The sequence below is a fragment of the Haliotis asinina genome, chromosome 7, assembly GCF_037392515.1.
Source record: "Haliotis asinina isolate JCU_RB_2024 chromosome 7, JCU_Hal_asi_v2, whole genome shotgun sequence".
Classification (NCBI taxonomy): domain Eukaryota; kingdom Metazoa; phylum Mollusca; class Gastropoda; order Lepetellida; family Haliotidae; genus Haliotis; species Haliotis asinina.
The window spans coordinates 24869112-24882185 of record NC_090286.1 but is presented as its reverse complement, the minus strand read 5'-3'; the positions used below and the strand labels follow the sequence as shown (position 1 = coordinate 24882185).

The window sequence follows — 13074 nt, the reverse complement described above, 5'->3', positions numbered from 1 at the left end:
CACTACTTTGACCACTCTGTATTCACAGTCGTATTTCACGTGGTTTGCACTACTTTAGTTGCATTAAGAAATGAACCAACGTCTATTGGCATTTATCAACGAACATGAAAGCCTTACAAACTAAGCACACCCTTAGCAACAGCCTCGGTGGCCAAGTGGTAAGGCGTCGGTCTCGTAAACCGAAGATCCTGGGTTCAATCCCCAGTCGGGGCTCATTTTTTTACTGATCAACAAAACATTCACGAGAGGTCGGGTCCCACAGAACTGAACCATGGACAAGCTAAATTCTCCCTTGACATCTTGCAGATAAACGTATGCGGTGCATCCCTGGAGAAAGGGATGAGTGAGAAGAAGAGCATGTGGAAGTCATTTCAAATACCACATGTGTAAACTGCACAACAAAAATTGAGAAAAGTACACAGACAAACGGAGACGAATCCATTACTATCTGCTAGTATATGATAGGTGCAGGCTCAGTTTGATACGTTTCACTTGATTATATATTTCGAAATTTCTCTTTTGACCAAATGAAGAAAAACAACAATGAAAAGCAGTACAGTCTCACTCTCGATAAAAATCAGGAAGATACCACTTACCTTTAGCAAAGTATGAAAGGAAAGGTCTGTCATGTAGATGTATGAGGTGCACTGAGTTTCACTGCCAGTGACATGTGACACAATTCCATTGACTCTCAGCAAGGACCATTCATATGAAGTAAACGTATAAACGTTGCTGTGCTGTGCTCCCCCTTGGCCAAATGGTGAGGCGTCGGGCTGATAAACTGGAGGAGATCTCAGGTTCAATCCACAATTGGGCTTAACTGGATTTTCATTCTTCGCTCGGTAAGGGGTATACAACTCAGGTTGTCTTTGAAAGATGACAGTCACATATCTATCACATCTCATATGCCCTTGACTCGTTGGAATATACTGACACGTATGAAAGAAGGTGAAGGTTGCAGCTATGATATTCTTTAGTGACAGAGGCCGAGAAGTTGTGTTGCAGGAAAACTAATTGGACTAACGATACTGATGCAATGCGCTGAAACATGTATGCTGGACGTTTATTTCAGGTGTGCAAATTGTGTCTAGATCCTGCCAGTATGAACTTAATTTACGAACAATTATAACTGAGTGTGACATTAGAGTATACGTCATTTATTTGGCATACTTTACAGGGACTTCCTCACACATAGTGCAAATTTGAATCACATGACCATGGGTAAGATTTGTCACTTAGATATGGCTGAAAAAGTGCCTTATTCCAATTGTGTTTGTTTGCCCTTTGTCAGCCTCGGTGGCCAAGTGGTAAGGCGTCGGTCTCGTAAACCGAAGATCCTGGGTTCAATCCCCAGTCGGGGCTTTTTCTTTTGTAGAAATATAGCAGTTGATATGTATGGTACATATTTCATACCTGCACTACTTTGACCACTCTGTATTCACAGTCGTATTTCACGTGGTTTGCACTACTTTAGTTGCATTAAGAAATGAACCAACGTCTATTGGCATTTATCAACGAACATGAAAGCCTTACAAACTAAGCACACCCTTAACAACAGCCTCGGTGGCCAAGTGGTAAGGCGTCGGTCTCGTAAACCGAAGATCCTGGGTTCAATCCCCATCAGGGGCTTTTTCTTTTGTAGAAATATAGCAGTTGATATGTATGGTGCATATTTCATACCTGCACTACTTTGACCACTCTGTATTCACAGTCGTATTTCACGTGGTTTGCACTACTTTAGTTGCATTAAGAAATGAACCAACGTCTATTGGCATTTATCAACGAACATGAAAGCCTTACAAACTAAGCACACCCTTAGCAACAGCCTCGGTGGCCAAGTGGTAAGGCGTCGGTCTCGTAAACCGAAGATCCTGGGTTCAATCCCCAGTCGGGGTCATTTTTTTACTGATCAACAAAACATTCACGAGAGGTCGGGTCCCACAGAACTGAACCATGGACAAGCTAAATTCTCCCTTGACATCTTGCAGATAAACGTATGCGGTACATCCCTGGAGAAAGGGATGAGTGAGAAGAAGAGCATGTGGAAGTCATTTCAAATACCACATGTGTAAACTGCACAACAAAAATTGAGAAAAGTACACAGACAAACGGAGACGAATCCATTACTATCTGCTAGTATATGATAGGTGCAGGCTCAGTTTGATACGTTTCACTTGATTATATATTTCGAAATTTCTCTTTTGACCAAATGAAGAAAAACAACAATGAAAAGCAGTACAGTCTCACTCTCGATAAAAATCAGGAAGATACCACTTACCTTTAGCAAAGTATGAAAGGAAAGGTCTGTCATGTAGATGTATGAGGTGCACTGAGTTTCACTGCCAGTGACATGTGACACAATTCCATTGACTCTCAGCAAGGACCATTCATATGAAGTAAACGTATAAACGTTGCTGTGCTGTGCTCCCCCTTGGCCAAATGGTGAGGCGTCGGGCTGATAAACTGGAGGAGATCTCAGGTTCAATCCACAATTGGGCTTAACTGGATTTTCATTCTTCGCTCGGTAAGGGGTATACAACTCAGGTTGTCTTTGAAAGATGACAGTCACATATCTATCACATCTCATATGCCCTTGACTCGTTGGAATATACTGACACGTATGAAAGAAGGTGAAGGTTGCAGCTATGATATTCTTTAGTGACAGAGGCCGAGAAGTTGTGTTGCAGGAAAACTAATTGGACTAACGATACTGATGCAATGCGCTGAAACATGTATGCTGGACGTTTATTTCAGGTGTGCAAATTGTGTCTAGATCCTGCCAGTATGAACTTAATTTACGAACAATTATAACTGAGTGTGACATTAGAGTATACGTCATTTATTTGGCATACTTTACAGGGACTTCCTCACACATAGTGCAAATTTGAATCACATGACCATGGGTAAGATTTGTCACTTAGATATGGCTGAAAAAGTGCCTTATTCCAATTGTGTTTGTTTGCCCTTTGTCAGCCTCGGTGGCCAAGTGGTAAGGCGTCGGTCTCGTAAACCGAAGATCCTGGGTTCAATCCCCAGTCGGGGCTTTTTCTTTTGTAGAAATATAGCAGTTGATATGTATGGTACATATTTCATACCTGCACTACTTTGACCACTCTGTATTCACAGTCGTATTTCACGTGGTTTGCACTACTTTAGTTGCATTAAGAAATGAACCAACGTCTATTGGCATTTATCAACGAACATGAAAGCCTTACAAACTAAGCACACCCTTAACAACAGCCTCGGTGGCCAAGTGGTAAGGCGTCGGTCTCGTAAACCGAAGATCCTGGGTTCAATCCCCAGTCGGGGCTTTTTCTTTTGTAGAAATATAGCAGTTGATATGTATGGTGCATATTTCATACCTGCACTACTTTGACCACTCTGTATTCACAGTCGTATTTCACGTGGTTTGCACTACTTTAGTTGCATTAAGAAATGAACCAACGTCTATTGGCATTTATCAACGAACATGAAAGCCTTACAAACTAAGCACACCCTTAACAACAGCCTCGGTGGCCAAGTGGTAAGGCGTCGGTCTCGTAAACCGAAGATCCTGGGTTCAATCCCCAGTAGGGGCTTTTTCTTTTGTAGAAATATAGCAGTTGATATGTATGGTGCATATTTCATACCTGCACTACTTTGACCACTCTGTATTCACAGTCGTATTTCACGTGGTTTGCACTACTTTAGTTGCATTAAGAAATGAACCAACGTCTATTGGCATTTATCAACGAACATGAAAGCCTTACAAACTAAGCACACCCTTAGCAACAGCCTCGGTGACCAAGTGGTAAGGCGTCGGTCTCGTAAACCGAAGATCCTGGGTTCAATCCCCAGTCGGGGCTCATTTTTTTACTGATCAACAAAACATTCACGAGAGGTCGGGTCCCACAGAACTGAACCATGGACAAGCTAAATTCTCCCTTGACATCTTGCAGATAAACGTATGCGGTGCATCCCTGGAGAAAGGGATGAGTGAGAAGAAGAGCATGTGGAAGTCATTTCAAATACCACATGTGTAAACTGCACAACAAAAATTGAGAAAAGTACACAGACAAACGGAGACGAATCCATTACTATCTGCTAGTATATGATAGGTGCAGGCTCAGTTTGATACGTTTCACTTGATTATATATTTCGAAATTTCTCTTTTGACCAAATGAAGAAAAACAACAATGAAAAGCAGGACAGTCTCACTCTCGATAAAAATCAGGAAGATACCACTTACCTTTAGCAAAGTATGAAAGGAAAGGTCTGTCATGTAGATGTATGAGGTGCACTGAGTTTCACTGCCAGTGACATGTGACACAATTCCATTGACTCTCAGCAAGGACCATTCATATGAAGTAAACGTATAAACGTTGCTGTGCTGTGCTCCCCCTTGGCCAAATGGTGAGGCGTCGGGCTGATAAACTGGAGGAGATCTCAGGTTCAATCCACAATTGGGCTTAACTGGATTTTCATTTTTCGCTCGGTAAGGGGTATACAACTCAGGTTGTCTTTGAAAGATGACAGTCACATATCTATCACATCTCATATGCCCTTGACTCGTTGGAATATACTGACACGTATGAAAGAAGGTGAAGGTTGCAGCTATGATATTCTTTAGTGACAGAGGCCGAGAAGTTGTGTTGCAGGAAAACTAATTGGACTAACGATACTGATGCAATGCGCTGAAACATGTATGCTGGACGTTTATTTCAGGTGTGCAAATTGTGTCTAGATCCTGCCAGTATGAACTTAATTTACGAACAATTATAACTGAGTGTGACATTAGAGTATACGTCATTTATTTGGCATACTTTACAGGGACTTCCTCACACATAGTGCAAATTTGAATCACATGACCATGGGTAAGATTTGTCACTTAGATATGGCTGAAAAAGTGCCTTATTCCAATTGTGTTTGTTTGCCCTTTGTCAGCCTCGGTGGCCAAGTGGTAAGGCGTCGGTCTCGTAAACCGAAGATCCTGGGTTCAATCCCCAGTCGGGGCTTTTTCTTTTGTAGAAATATAGCAGTTGATATGTATGGTACATATTTCATACCTGCACTACTTTGACCACTCTGTATTCACAGTCGTATTTCACGTGGTTTGCACTACTTTAGTTGCATTAAGAAATGAACCAACGTCTATTGGCATTTATCAACGAACATGAAAGCCTTACAAACTAAGCACACCCTTAACAACAGCCTCGGTGGCCAAGTGGTAAGGCGTCGGTCTCGTAAACCGAAGATCCTGGGTTCAATCCCCAGTAGGGGCTTTTTCTTTTGTAGAAATATAGCAGTTGATATGTATGGTGCATATTTCATACCTGCACTACTTTGACCACTCTGTATTCACAGTCGTATTTCACGTGGTTTGCACTACTTTAGTTGCATTAAGAAATGAACCAACGTCTATTGGCATTTATCAACGAACATGAAAGCCTTACAAACTAAGCACACCCTTAGCAACAGCCTCGGTGGCCAAGTGGTAAGGCGTCGGTCTCGTAAACCGAAGATCCTGGGTTCAATCCCCAGTCGGGGCTCATTTTTTTACTGATCAACAAAACATTCACGAGAGGTCGGGTCCCACAGAACTGAACCATGGACAAGCTAAATTCTCCCTTGACATCTTGCAGATAAACGTATGCGGTACATCCCTGGAGAAAGGGATGAGTGAGAAGAAGAGCATGTGGAAGTCATTTCAAATACCACATGTGTAAACTGCACAACAAAAATTGAGAAAAGTACACAGACAAACGGAGACGAATCCATTACTATCTGCTAGTATATGATAGGTGCAGGCTCAGTTTGATACGTTTCACTTGATTATATATTTCGAAATTTCTCTTTTGACCAAATGAAGAAAAACAACAATGAAAAGCAGTACAGTCTCACTCTCGATAAAAATCAGGAAGATACCACTTACCTTTAGCAAAGTATGAAAGGAAAGGTCTGTCATGTAGATGTATGAGGTGCACTGAGTTTCACTGCCAGTGACATGTGACACAATTCCATTGACTCTCAGCAAGGACCATTCATATGAAGTAAACGTATAAACGTTGCTGTGCTGTGCTCCCCCTTGGCCAAATGGTGAGGCGTCGGGCTGATAAACTGGAGGAGATCTCAGGTTCAATCCACAATTGGGCTTAACTGGATTTTCATTCTTCGCTCGGTAAGGGGTATACAACTCAGGTTGTCTTTGAAAGATGACAGTCACATATCTATCACATCTCATATGCCCTTGACTCGTTGGAATATACTGACACGTATGAAAGAAGGTGAAGGTTGCAGCTATGATATTCTTTAGTGACAGAGGCCGAGAAGTTGTGTTGCAGGAAAACTAATTGGACTAACGATACTGATGCAATGCGCTGAAACATGTATGCTGGACGTTTATTTCAGGTGTGCAAATTGTGTCTAGATCCTGCCAGTATGAACTTAATTTACGAACAATTATAACTGAGTGTGACATTAGAGTATACGTCATTTATTTGGCATACTTTACAGGGACTTCCTCACACATAGTGCAAATTTGAATCACATGACCATGGGTAAGATTTGTCACTTAGATATGGCTGAAAAAGTGCCTTATTCCAATTGTGTTTGTTTGCCCTTTGTCAGCCTCGGTGGCCAAGTGGTAAGGCGTCGGTCTCGTAAACCGAAGATCCTGGGTTCAATCCCCAGTCGGGGCTTTTTCTTTTGTAGAAATATAGCAGTTGATATGTATGGTACATATTTCATACCTGCACTACTTTGACCACTCTGTATTCACAGTCGTATTTCACGTGGTTTGCACTACTTTAGTTGCATTAAGAAATGAACCAACGTCTATTGGCATTTATCAACGAACATGAAAGCCTTACAAACTAAGCACACCCTTAACAACAGCCTCGGTGGCCAAGTGGTAAGGCGTCGGTCTCGTAAACCGAAGATCCTGGGTTCAATCACCAGTCGGGGCTTTTTCTTTTGTAGAAATATAGCAGTTGATATGTATGGTGCATATTTCATACCTGCACTACTTTGACCACTCTGTATTCACAGTCGTATTTCACGTGGTTTGCACTACTTTAGTTGCATTAAGAAATGAACCAACGTCTATTGGCATTTATCAACGAACATGAAAGCCTTACAAACTAAGCACACCCTTAGCAACAGCCTCGGTGGCCAAGTGGTAAGGCGTCGGTCTCGTAAACCGAAGATCCTGGGTTCAATCCCCAGTCGGGGCTCATTTTTTTACTGATCAACAAAACATTCACGAGAGGTCGGGTCCCACAGAACTGAACCATGGACAAGCTAAATTCTCCCTTGACATCTTGCAGATAAACGTATGCGGTACATCCCTGGAGAAAGGGATGAGTGAGAAGAAGAGCATGTGGAAGTCATTTCAAATACCACATGTGTAAACTGCACAACAAAAATTGAGAAAAGTACACAGACAAACGGAGACGAATCCATTACTATCTGCTAGTATATGATAGGTGCAGGCTCAGTTTGATACGTTTCACTTGATTATATATTTCGAAATTTCTCTTTTGACCAAATGAAGAAAAACAACAATGAAAAGCAGTACAGTCTCACTCTCGATAAAAATCAGGAAGATACCACTTACCTTTAGCAAAGTATGAAAGGAAAGGTCTGTCATGTAGATGTATGAGGTGCACTGAGTTTCACTGCCAGTGACATGTGACACAATTCCATTGACTCTCAGCAAGGACCATTCATATGAAGTAAACGTATAAACGTTGCTGTGCTGTGCTCCCCCTTGGCCAAATGGTGAGGCGTCGGGCTGATAAACTGGAGGAGATCTCAGGTTCAATCCACAATTGGGCTTAACTGGATTTTCATTCTTCGCTCGGTAAGGGGTATACAACTCAGGTTGTCTTTGAAAGATGACAGTCACATATCTATCACATCTCATATGCCCTTGACTCGTTGGAATATACTGACACGTATGAAAGAAGGTGAAGGTTGCAGCTATGATATTCTTTAGTGACAGAGGCCGAGAAGTTGTGTTGCAGGAAAACTAATTGGACTAACGATACTGATGCAATGCGCTGAAACATGTATGCTGGACGTTTATTTCAGGTGTGCAAATTGTGTCTAGATCCTGCCAGTATGAACTTAATTTACGAACAATTATAACTGAGTGTGACATTAGAGTATACGTCATTTATTTGGCATACTTTACAGGGACTTCCTCACACATAGTGCAAATTTGAATCACATGACCATGGGTAAGATTTGTCACTTAGATATGGCTGAAAAAGTGCCTTATTCCAATTGTGTTTGTTTGCCCTTTGTCAGCCTCGGTGGCCAAGTGGTAAGGCGTCGGTCTCGTAAACCGAAGATCCTGGGTTCAATCCCCAGTCGGGGCTTTTTCTTTTGTAGAAATATAGCAGTTGATATGTATGGTACATATTTCATACCTGCACTACTTTGACCACTCTGTATTCACAGTCGTATTTCACGTGGTTTGCACTACTTTAGTTGCATTAAGAAATGAACCAACGTCTATTGGCATTTATCAACGAACATGAAAGCCTTACAAACTAAGCACACCCTTAACAACAGCCTCGGTGGCCAAGTGGTAAGGCGTCGGTCTCGTAAACCGAAGATCCTGGGTTCAATCCCCAGTCGGGGCTTTTTCTTTTGTAGAAATATAGCAGTTGATATGTATGGTGCATATTTCATACCTGCACTACTTTGACCACTCTGTATTCACAGTCGTATTTCACGTGGTTTGCACTACTTTAGTTGCATTAAGAAATGAACCAACGTCTACTGGCATTTATCAACGAACATGAAAGCCTTACAAACTAAGCACACCCTTAACAACAGCCTCGGTGGCCAAGTGGTAAGGCGTCGGTCTCGTAAACCGAAGATCCTGGGTTCAATCCCCAGTAGGGGCTTTTTCTTTTGTAGAAATATAGCAGTTGATATGTATGGTGCATATTTCATACCTGCACTACTTTGACCACTCTGTATTCACAGTCGTATTTCACGTGGTTTGCACTACTTTAGTTGCATTAAGAAATGAACCAACGTCTATTGGCATTTATCAACGAACATGAAAGCCTTACAAACTAAGCACACCCTTAGCAACAGCCTCGGTGACCAAGTGGTAAGGCGTCGGTCTCGTAAACCGAAGATCCTGGGTTCAATCCCCAGTCGGGGCTCATTTTTTTACTGATCAACAAAACATTCACGAGAGGTCGGGTCCCACAGAACTGAACCATGGACAAGCTAAATTCTCCCTTGACATCTTGCAGATAAACGTATGCGGTGCATCCCTGGAGAAAGGGATGAGTGAGAAGAAGAGCATGTGGAAGTCATTTCAAATACCACATGTGTAAACTGCACAACAAAAATTGAGAAAAGTACACAGACAAACGGAGACGAATCCATTACTATCTGCTAGTATATGATAGGTGCAGGCTCAGTTTGATACGTTTCACTTGATTATATATTTCGAAATTTCTCTTTTGACCAAATGAAGAAAAACAACAATGAAAAGCAGTACAGTCTCACTCTCGATGAAAATCAGGAAGATACCACTTACCTTTAGCAAAGTATGAAAGGAAAGGTCTGTCATGTAGATGTATGAGGTGCACTGAGTTTCACTGCCAGTGACATGTGACACAATTCCATTGACTCTCAGCAAGGACCATTCATATGAAGTAAACGTATAAACGTTGCTGTGCTGTGCTCCCCCTTGGCCAAATGGTGAGGCGTCGGGCTGATAAACTGGAGGAGATCTCAGGTTCAATCCACAATTGGGCTTAACTGGATTTTCATTCTTCGCTCGGTAAGGGGTATACAACTCAGGTTGTCTTTGAAAGATGACAGTCACATATCTATCACATCTCATATGCCCTTGACTCGTTGGAATATACTGACACGTATGAAAGAAGGTGAAGGTTGCAGCTATGATATTCTTTAGTGACAGAGGCCGAGAAGTTGTGTTGCAGGAAAACTAATTGGACTAACGATACTGATGCAATGCGCTGAAACATGTATGCTGGACGTTTATTTCAGGTGTGCAAATTGTGTCTAGATCCTGCCAGTATGAACTTAATTTACGAACAATTATAACTGAGTGTGACATTAGAGTATACGTCATTTATTTGGCATACTTTACAGGGACTTTCTCACACATAGTGCAAATTTGAATCACATGACCATGGGTAAGATTTGTCACTTAGATATGGCTGAAAAAGTGCCTTATTCCAATTGTGTTTGTTTGCCCTTTGTCAGCCTCGGTGGCCAAGTGGTAAGGCGTCGGTCTCGTAAACCGAAGATCCTGGGTTCAATGCCCAGTCGGGGCTTTTTCTTTTGTAGAAATATAGCAGTTGATATGTATGGTGCATATTTCATACCTGCACTACTTTGACCACTCTGTATTCACAGTCGTATTTCACGTGGTTTGCACTACTTTAGTTGCATTAAGAAATGAACCAACGTCTATTGGCATTTATCAACGAACATGAAAGCCTTACAAACTAAGCACACCCTTAACAACAGCCTCGGTGGCCAAGTGGTAAGGCGTCGGTCTCGTAAACCGAAGATCCTGGGTTCAATCCCCAGTAGGGGCTTTTTCTTTTGTAGAAATATAGCAGTTGATATGTATGGTGCATATTTCATACCTGCACTACTTTGACCACTCTGTATTCACAGTCGTATTTCACGTGGTTTGCACTACTTTAGTTGCATTAAGAAATGAACCAACGTCTATTGGCATTTATCAACGAACATGAAAGCCTTACAAACTAAGCACACCCTTAACAACAGCCTCGGTGGCCAAGTGGTAAGGCGTCGGTCTCGTAAACCGAAGATCCTGGGTTCAATCCCCAGTCGGGGCTTTTTCTTTTGTAGAAATATAGCAGTTGATATGTATGGTGCATATTTCATACCTGCACTACTTTGACCACTCTGTATTCACAGTCGTATTTCACGTGGTTTGCACTACTTTAGTTGCATTAAGAAATGAACCAACGTCTATTGGCATTTATCAACGAACATGAAAGCCTTACAAACTAAGCACACCCTTAACAACAGCCTCGGTGGCCAAGTGGTAAGGCGTCGGTCTCGTAAACCGAAGATCCTGGGTTCAATCCCCAGTAGGGGCTTTTTCTTTTGTAGAAATATAGCAGTTGATATGTATGGTGCATATTTTATACCTGCACTACTTTGACCACTCTGTATTCACAGTCGTATTTCACGTGGTTTGCACTACTTTAGTTGCATTAAGAAATGAACCAACGTCTATTGGCATTTATCAACGAACATGAAAGCCTTACAAACTAAGCACACCCTTAGCAACAGCCTCGGTGGCCAAGTGGTAAGGCGTCGGTCTCGTAAACCGAAGATCCTGGGTTCAATCCCCAGTCGGGGCTCATTTTTTTACTGATCAACAAAACATTCACGAGAGGTCGGGTCCCACAGAACTGAACCATGGACAAGCTAAATTCTCCCTTGACATCTTGCAGATAAACGTATGCGGTGCATCCCTGGAGAAAGGGATGAGTGAGAAGAAGAGCATGTGGAAGTCATTTCAAATACCACATGTGTAAACTGCACAACAAAAATTGAGAAAAGTACACAGACAAACGGAGACGAATCCATTACTATCTGCTAGTATATGATAGGTGCAGGCTCAGTTTGATACGTTTCACTTGATTATATATTTCGAAATTTCTCTTTTGACCAAATGAAGAAAAACAACAATGAAAAGCAGTACAGTCTCACTCTCGATAAAAATCAGGAAGATACCACTTACCTTTAGCAAAGTATGAAAGGAAAGGTCTGTCATGTAGATGTATGAGGTGCACTGAGTTTCACTGCCAGTGACATGTGACACAATTCCATTGACTCTCAGCAAGGACCATTCATATGAAGTAAACGTATAAACGTTGCTGTGCTGTGCTCCCCCTTGGCCAAATGGTGAGGCGTCGGGCTGATAAACTGGAGGAGATCTCAGGTTCAATCCACAATTGGGCTTAACTGGATTTTCATTCTTCGCTCGGTAAGGGGTATACAACTCAGGTTGTCTTTGAAAGATGACAGTCACATATCTATCACATCTCATATGCCCTTGACTCGTTGGAATATACTGACACGTATGAAAGAAGGTGAAGGTTGCAGCTATGATATTCTTTAGTGACAGAGGCCGAGAAGTTGTGTTGCAGGAAAACTAATTGGACTAACGATACTGATGCAATGCGCTGAAACATGTATGCTGGACGTTTATTTCAGGTGTGCAAATTGTGTCTAGATCCTGCCAGTATGAACTTAATTTACGAACAATTATAACTGAGTGTGACATTAGAGTATACGTCATTTATTTGGCATACTTTACAGGGACTTTCTCACACATAGTGCAAATTTGAATCACATGACCATGGGTAAGATTTGTCACTTAGATATGGCTGAAAAAGTGCCTTATTCCAATTGTGTTTGTTTGCCCTTTGTCAGCCTCGGTGGCCAAGTGGTAAGGCGTCGGTCTCGTAAACCGAAGATCCTGGGTTCAATCCCCAGTCGGGGCTTTTTCTTTTGTAGAAATATAGCAGTTGATATGTATGGTGCATATTTCATACCTGCACTACTTTGACCACTCTGTATTCACAGTCGTATTTCACGTGGTTTGCACTACTTTAGTTGCATTAAGAAATGAACCAACGTCTATTGGCATTTATCAACGAACATGAAAGCCTTACAAACTAAGCACACCCTTAACAACAGCCTCGGTGGCCAAGTGGTAAGGCGTCGGTCTCGTAAACCGAAGATCCTGGGTTCAATCCCCAGTAGGGGCTTTTTCTTTTGTAGAAATATAGCAGTTGATATGTATGGTGCATATTTCATACCTGCACTACTTTGACCACTCTGTATTCACAGTCGTATTTCACGTGGTTTGCACTACTTTAGTTGCATTAAGAAATGAACCAACGTCTATTGGCATTTATCAACGAACATGAAAGCCTTACAAACTAAGCACACCCTTAACAACAGCCTCGGTGGCCAAGTGGTAAGGCGTCGGTCTCGTAAACCGAAGATCCTGGGTTCAATCCCCAGTCGGGGCTTTTTCTTTTGTAG

The 13074-nt window shown here is 42.0% G+C and overlaps 26 non-coding genes across 26 annotated transcripts; all 26 read left to right on the top strand.

The window, feature by feature from the left end:
- Positions 1 to 141: 141 nt before the first annotated feature.
- On the top strand, positions 142 to 213 carry Trnat-cgu (transfer RNA threonine (anticodon CGU)). The gene has a single exon. It is a non-coding gene; the product is annotated as a tRNA-Thr (tRNA).
- Positions 214 to 1290: 1077 nt separating this feature from the next.
- On the top strand, positions 1291 to 1362 carry Trnat-cgu (transfer RNA threonine (anticodon CGU)). The gene has a single exon. It is a non-coding gene; the product is annotated as a tRNA-Thr (tRNA).
- Positions 1363 to 1557: 195 nt separating this feature from the next.
- Positions 1558 to 1629, top strand: Trnat-cgu (transfer RNA threonine (anticodon CGU)). The gene has a single exon. It is a non-coding gene; the product is annotated as a tRNA-Thr (tRNA).
- Positions 1630 to 1824: 195 nt separating this feature from the next.
- Trnat-cgu (transfer RNA threonine (anticodon CGU)) lies at positions 1825 to 1897 on the top strand. The gene has a single exon. It is a non-coding gene; the product is annotated as a tRNA-Thr (tRNA).
- Positions 1898 to 2972: 1075 nt separating this feature from the next.
- Trnat-cgu (transfer RNA threonine (anticodon CGU)) lies at positions 2973 to 3044 on the top strand. The gene has a single exon. It is a non-coding gene; the product is annotated as a tRNA-Thr (tRNA).
- A 195-nt stretch (positions 3045 to 3239) lies between these two features.
- Positions 3240 to 3311, top strand: Trnat-cgu (transfer RNA threonine (anticodon CGU)). The gene has a single exon. It is a non-coding gene; the product is annotated as a tRNA-Thr (tRNA).
- Positions 3312 to 3506: 195 nt separating this feature from the next.
- On the top strand, positions 3507 to 3578 carry Trnat-cgu (transfer RNA threonine (anticodon CGU)). Its single transcript has one exon. It is a non-coding gene; the product is annotated as a tRNA-Thr (tRNA).
- Positions 3579 to 3773: 195 nt separating this feature from the next.
- On the top strand, positions 3774 to 3845 carry Trnat-cgu (transfer RNA threonine (anticodon CGU)). Its single transcript has one exon. It is a non-coding gene; the product is annotated as a tRNA-Thr (tRNA).
- Positions 3846 to 4922: 1077 nt separating this feature from the next.
- Trnat-cgu (transfer RNA threonine (anticodon CGU)) lies at positions 4923 to 4994 on the top strand. The gene has a single exon. It is a non-coding gene; the product is annotated as a tRNA-Thr (tRNA).
- A 195-nt stretch (positions 4995 to 5189) lies between these two features.
- On the top strand, positions 5190 to 5261 carry Trnat-cgu (transfer RNA threonine (anticodon CGU)). Its single transcript has one exon. It is a non-coding gene; the product is annotated as a tRNA-Thr (tRNA).
- A 195-nt stretch (positions 5262 to 5456) lies between these two features.
- Trnat-cgu (transfer RNA threonine (anticodon CGU)) lies at positions 5457 to 5528 on the top strand. The gene has a single exon. It is a non-coding gene; the product is annotated as a tRNA-Thr (tRNA).
- Positions 5529 to 6605: 1077 nt separating this feature from the next.
- Positions 6606 to 6677, top strand: Trnat-cgu (transfer RNA threonine (anticodon CGU)). The gene has a single exon. It is a non-coding gene; the product is annotated as a tRNA-Thr (tRNA).
- A 195-nt stretch (positions 6678 to 6872) lies between these two features.
- Positions 6873 to 6944, top strand: Trnat-cgu (transfer RNA threonine (anticodon CGU)). The gene has a single exon. It is a non-coding gene; the product is annotated as a tRNA-Thr (tRNA).
- Positions 6945 to 7139: 195 nt separating this feature from the next.
- On the top strand, positions 7140 to 7211 carry Trnat-cgu (transfer RNA threonine (anticodon CGU)). Its single transcript has one exon. It is a non-coding gene; the product is annotated as a tRNA-Thr (tRNA).
- Positions 7212 to 8288: 1077 nt separating this feature from the next.
- On the top strand, positions 8289 to 8360 carry Trnat-cgu (transfer RNA threonine (anticodon CGU)). Its single transcript has one exon. It is a non-coding gene; the product is annotated as a tRNA-Thr (tRNA).
- Positions 8361 to 8555: 195 nt separating this feature from the next.
- On the top strand, positions 8556 to 8627 carry Trnat-cgu (transfer RNA threonine (anticodon CGU)). Its single transcript has one exon. It is a non-coding gene; the product is annotated as a tRNA-Thr (tRNA).
- Positions 8628 to 8822: 195 nt separating this feature from the next.
- On the top strand, positions 8823 to 8894 carry Trnat-cgu (transfer RNA threonine (anticodon CGU)). The gene has a single exon. It is a non-coding gene; the product is annotated as a tRNA-Thr (tRNA).
- A 195-nt stretch (positions 8895 to 9089) lies between these two features.
- Trnat-cgu (transfer RNA threonine (anticodon CGU)) lies at positions 9090 to 9161 on the top strand. Its single transcript has one exon. It is a non-coding gene; the product is annotated as a tRNA-Thr (tRNA).
- Positions 9162 to 10238: 1077 nt separating this feature from the next.
- Trnat-cgu (transfer RNA threonine (anticodon CGU)) lies at positions 10239 to 10310 on the top strand. Its single transcript has one exon. It is a non-coding gene; the product is annotated as a tRNA-Thr (tRNA).
- Positions 10311 to 10505: 195 nt separating this feature from the next.
- Trnat-cgu (transfer RNA threonine (anticodon CGU)) lies at positions 10506 to 10577 on the top strand. Its single transcript has one exon. It is a non-coding gene; the product is annotated as a tRNA-Thr (tRNA).
- Positions 10578 to 10772: 195 nt separating this feature from the next.
- Positions 10773 to 10844, top strand: Trnat-cgu (transfer RNA threonine (anticodon CGU)). The gene has a single exon. It is a non-coding gene; the product is annotated as a tRNA-Thr (tRNA).
- A 195-nt stretch (positions 10845 to 11039) lies between these two features.
- Positions 11040 to 11111, top strand: Trnat-cgu (transfer RNA threonine (anticodon CGU)). Its single transcript has one exon. It is a non-coding gene; the product is annotated as a tRNA-Thr (tRNA).
- Positions 11112 to 11306: 195 nt separating this feature from the next.
- Trnat-cgu (transfer RNA threonine (anticodon CGU)) lies at positions 11307 to 11378 on the top strand. Its single transcript has one exon. It is a non-coding gene; the product is annotated as a tRNA-Thr (tRNA).
- A 1077-nt stretch (positions 11379 to 12455) lies between these two features.
- Trnat-cgu (transfer RNA threonine (anticodon CGU)) lies at positions 12456 to 12527 on the top strand. The gene has a single exon. It is a non-coding gene; the product is annotated as a tRNA-Thr (tRNA).
- Positions 12528 to 12722: 195 nt separating this feature from the next.
- On the top strand, positions 12723 to 12794 carry Trnat-cgu (transfer RNA threonine (anticodon CGU)). The gene has a single exon. It is a non-coding gene; the product is annotated as a tRNA-Thr (tRNA).
- Positions 12795 to 12989: 195 nt separating this feature from the next.
- Positions 12990 to 13061, top strand: Trnat-cgu (transfer RNA threonine (anticodon CGU)). Its single transcript has one exon. It is a non-coding gene; the product is annotated as a tRNA-Thr (tRNA).
- The last annotated feature ends 13 nt before the right edge of the window (positions 13062 to 13074 follow it).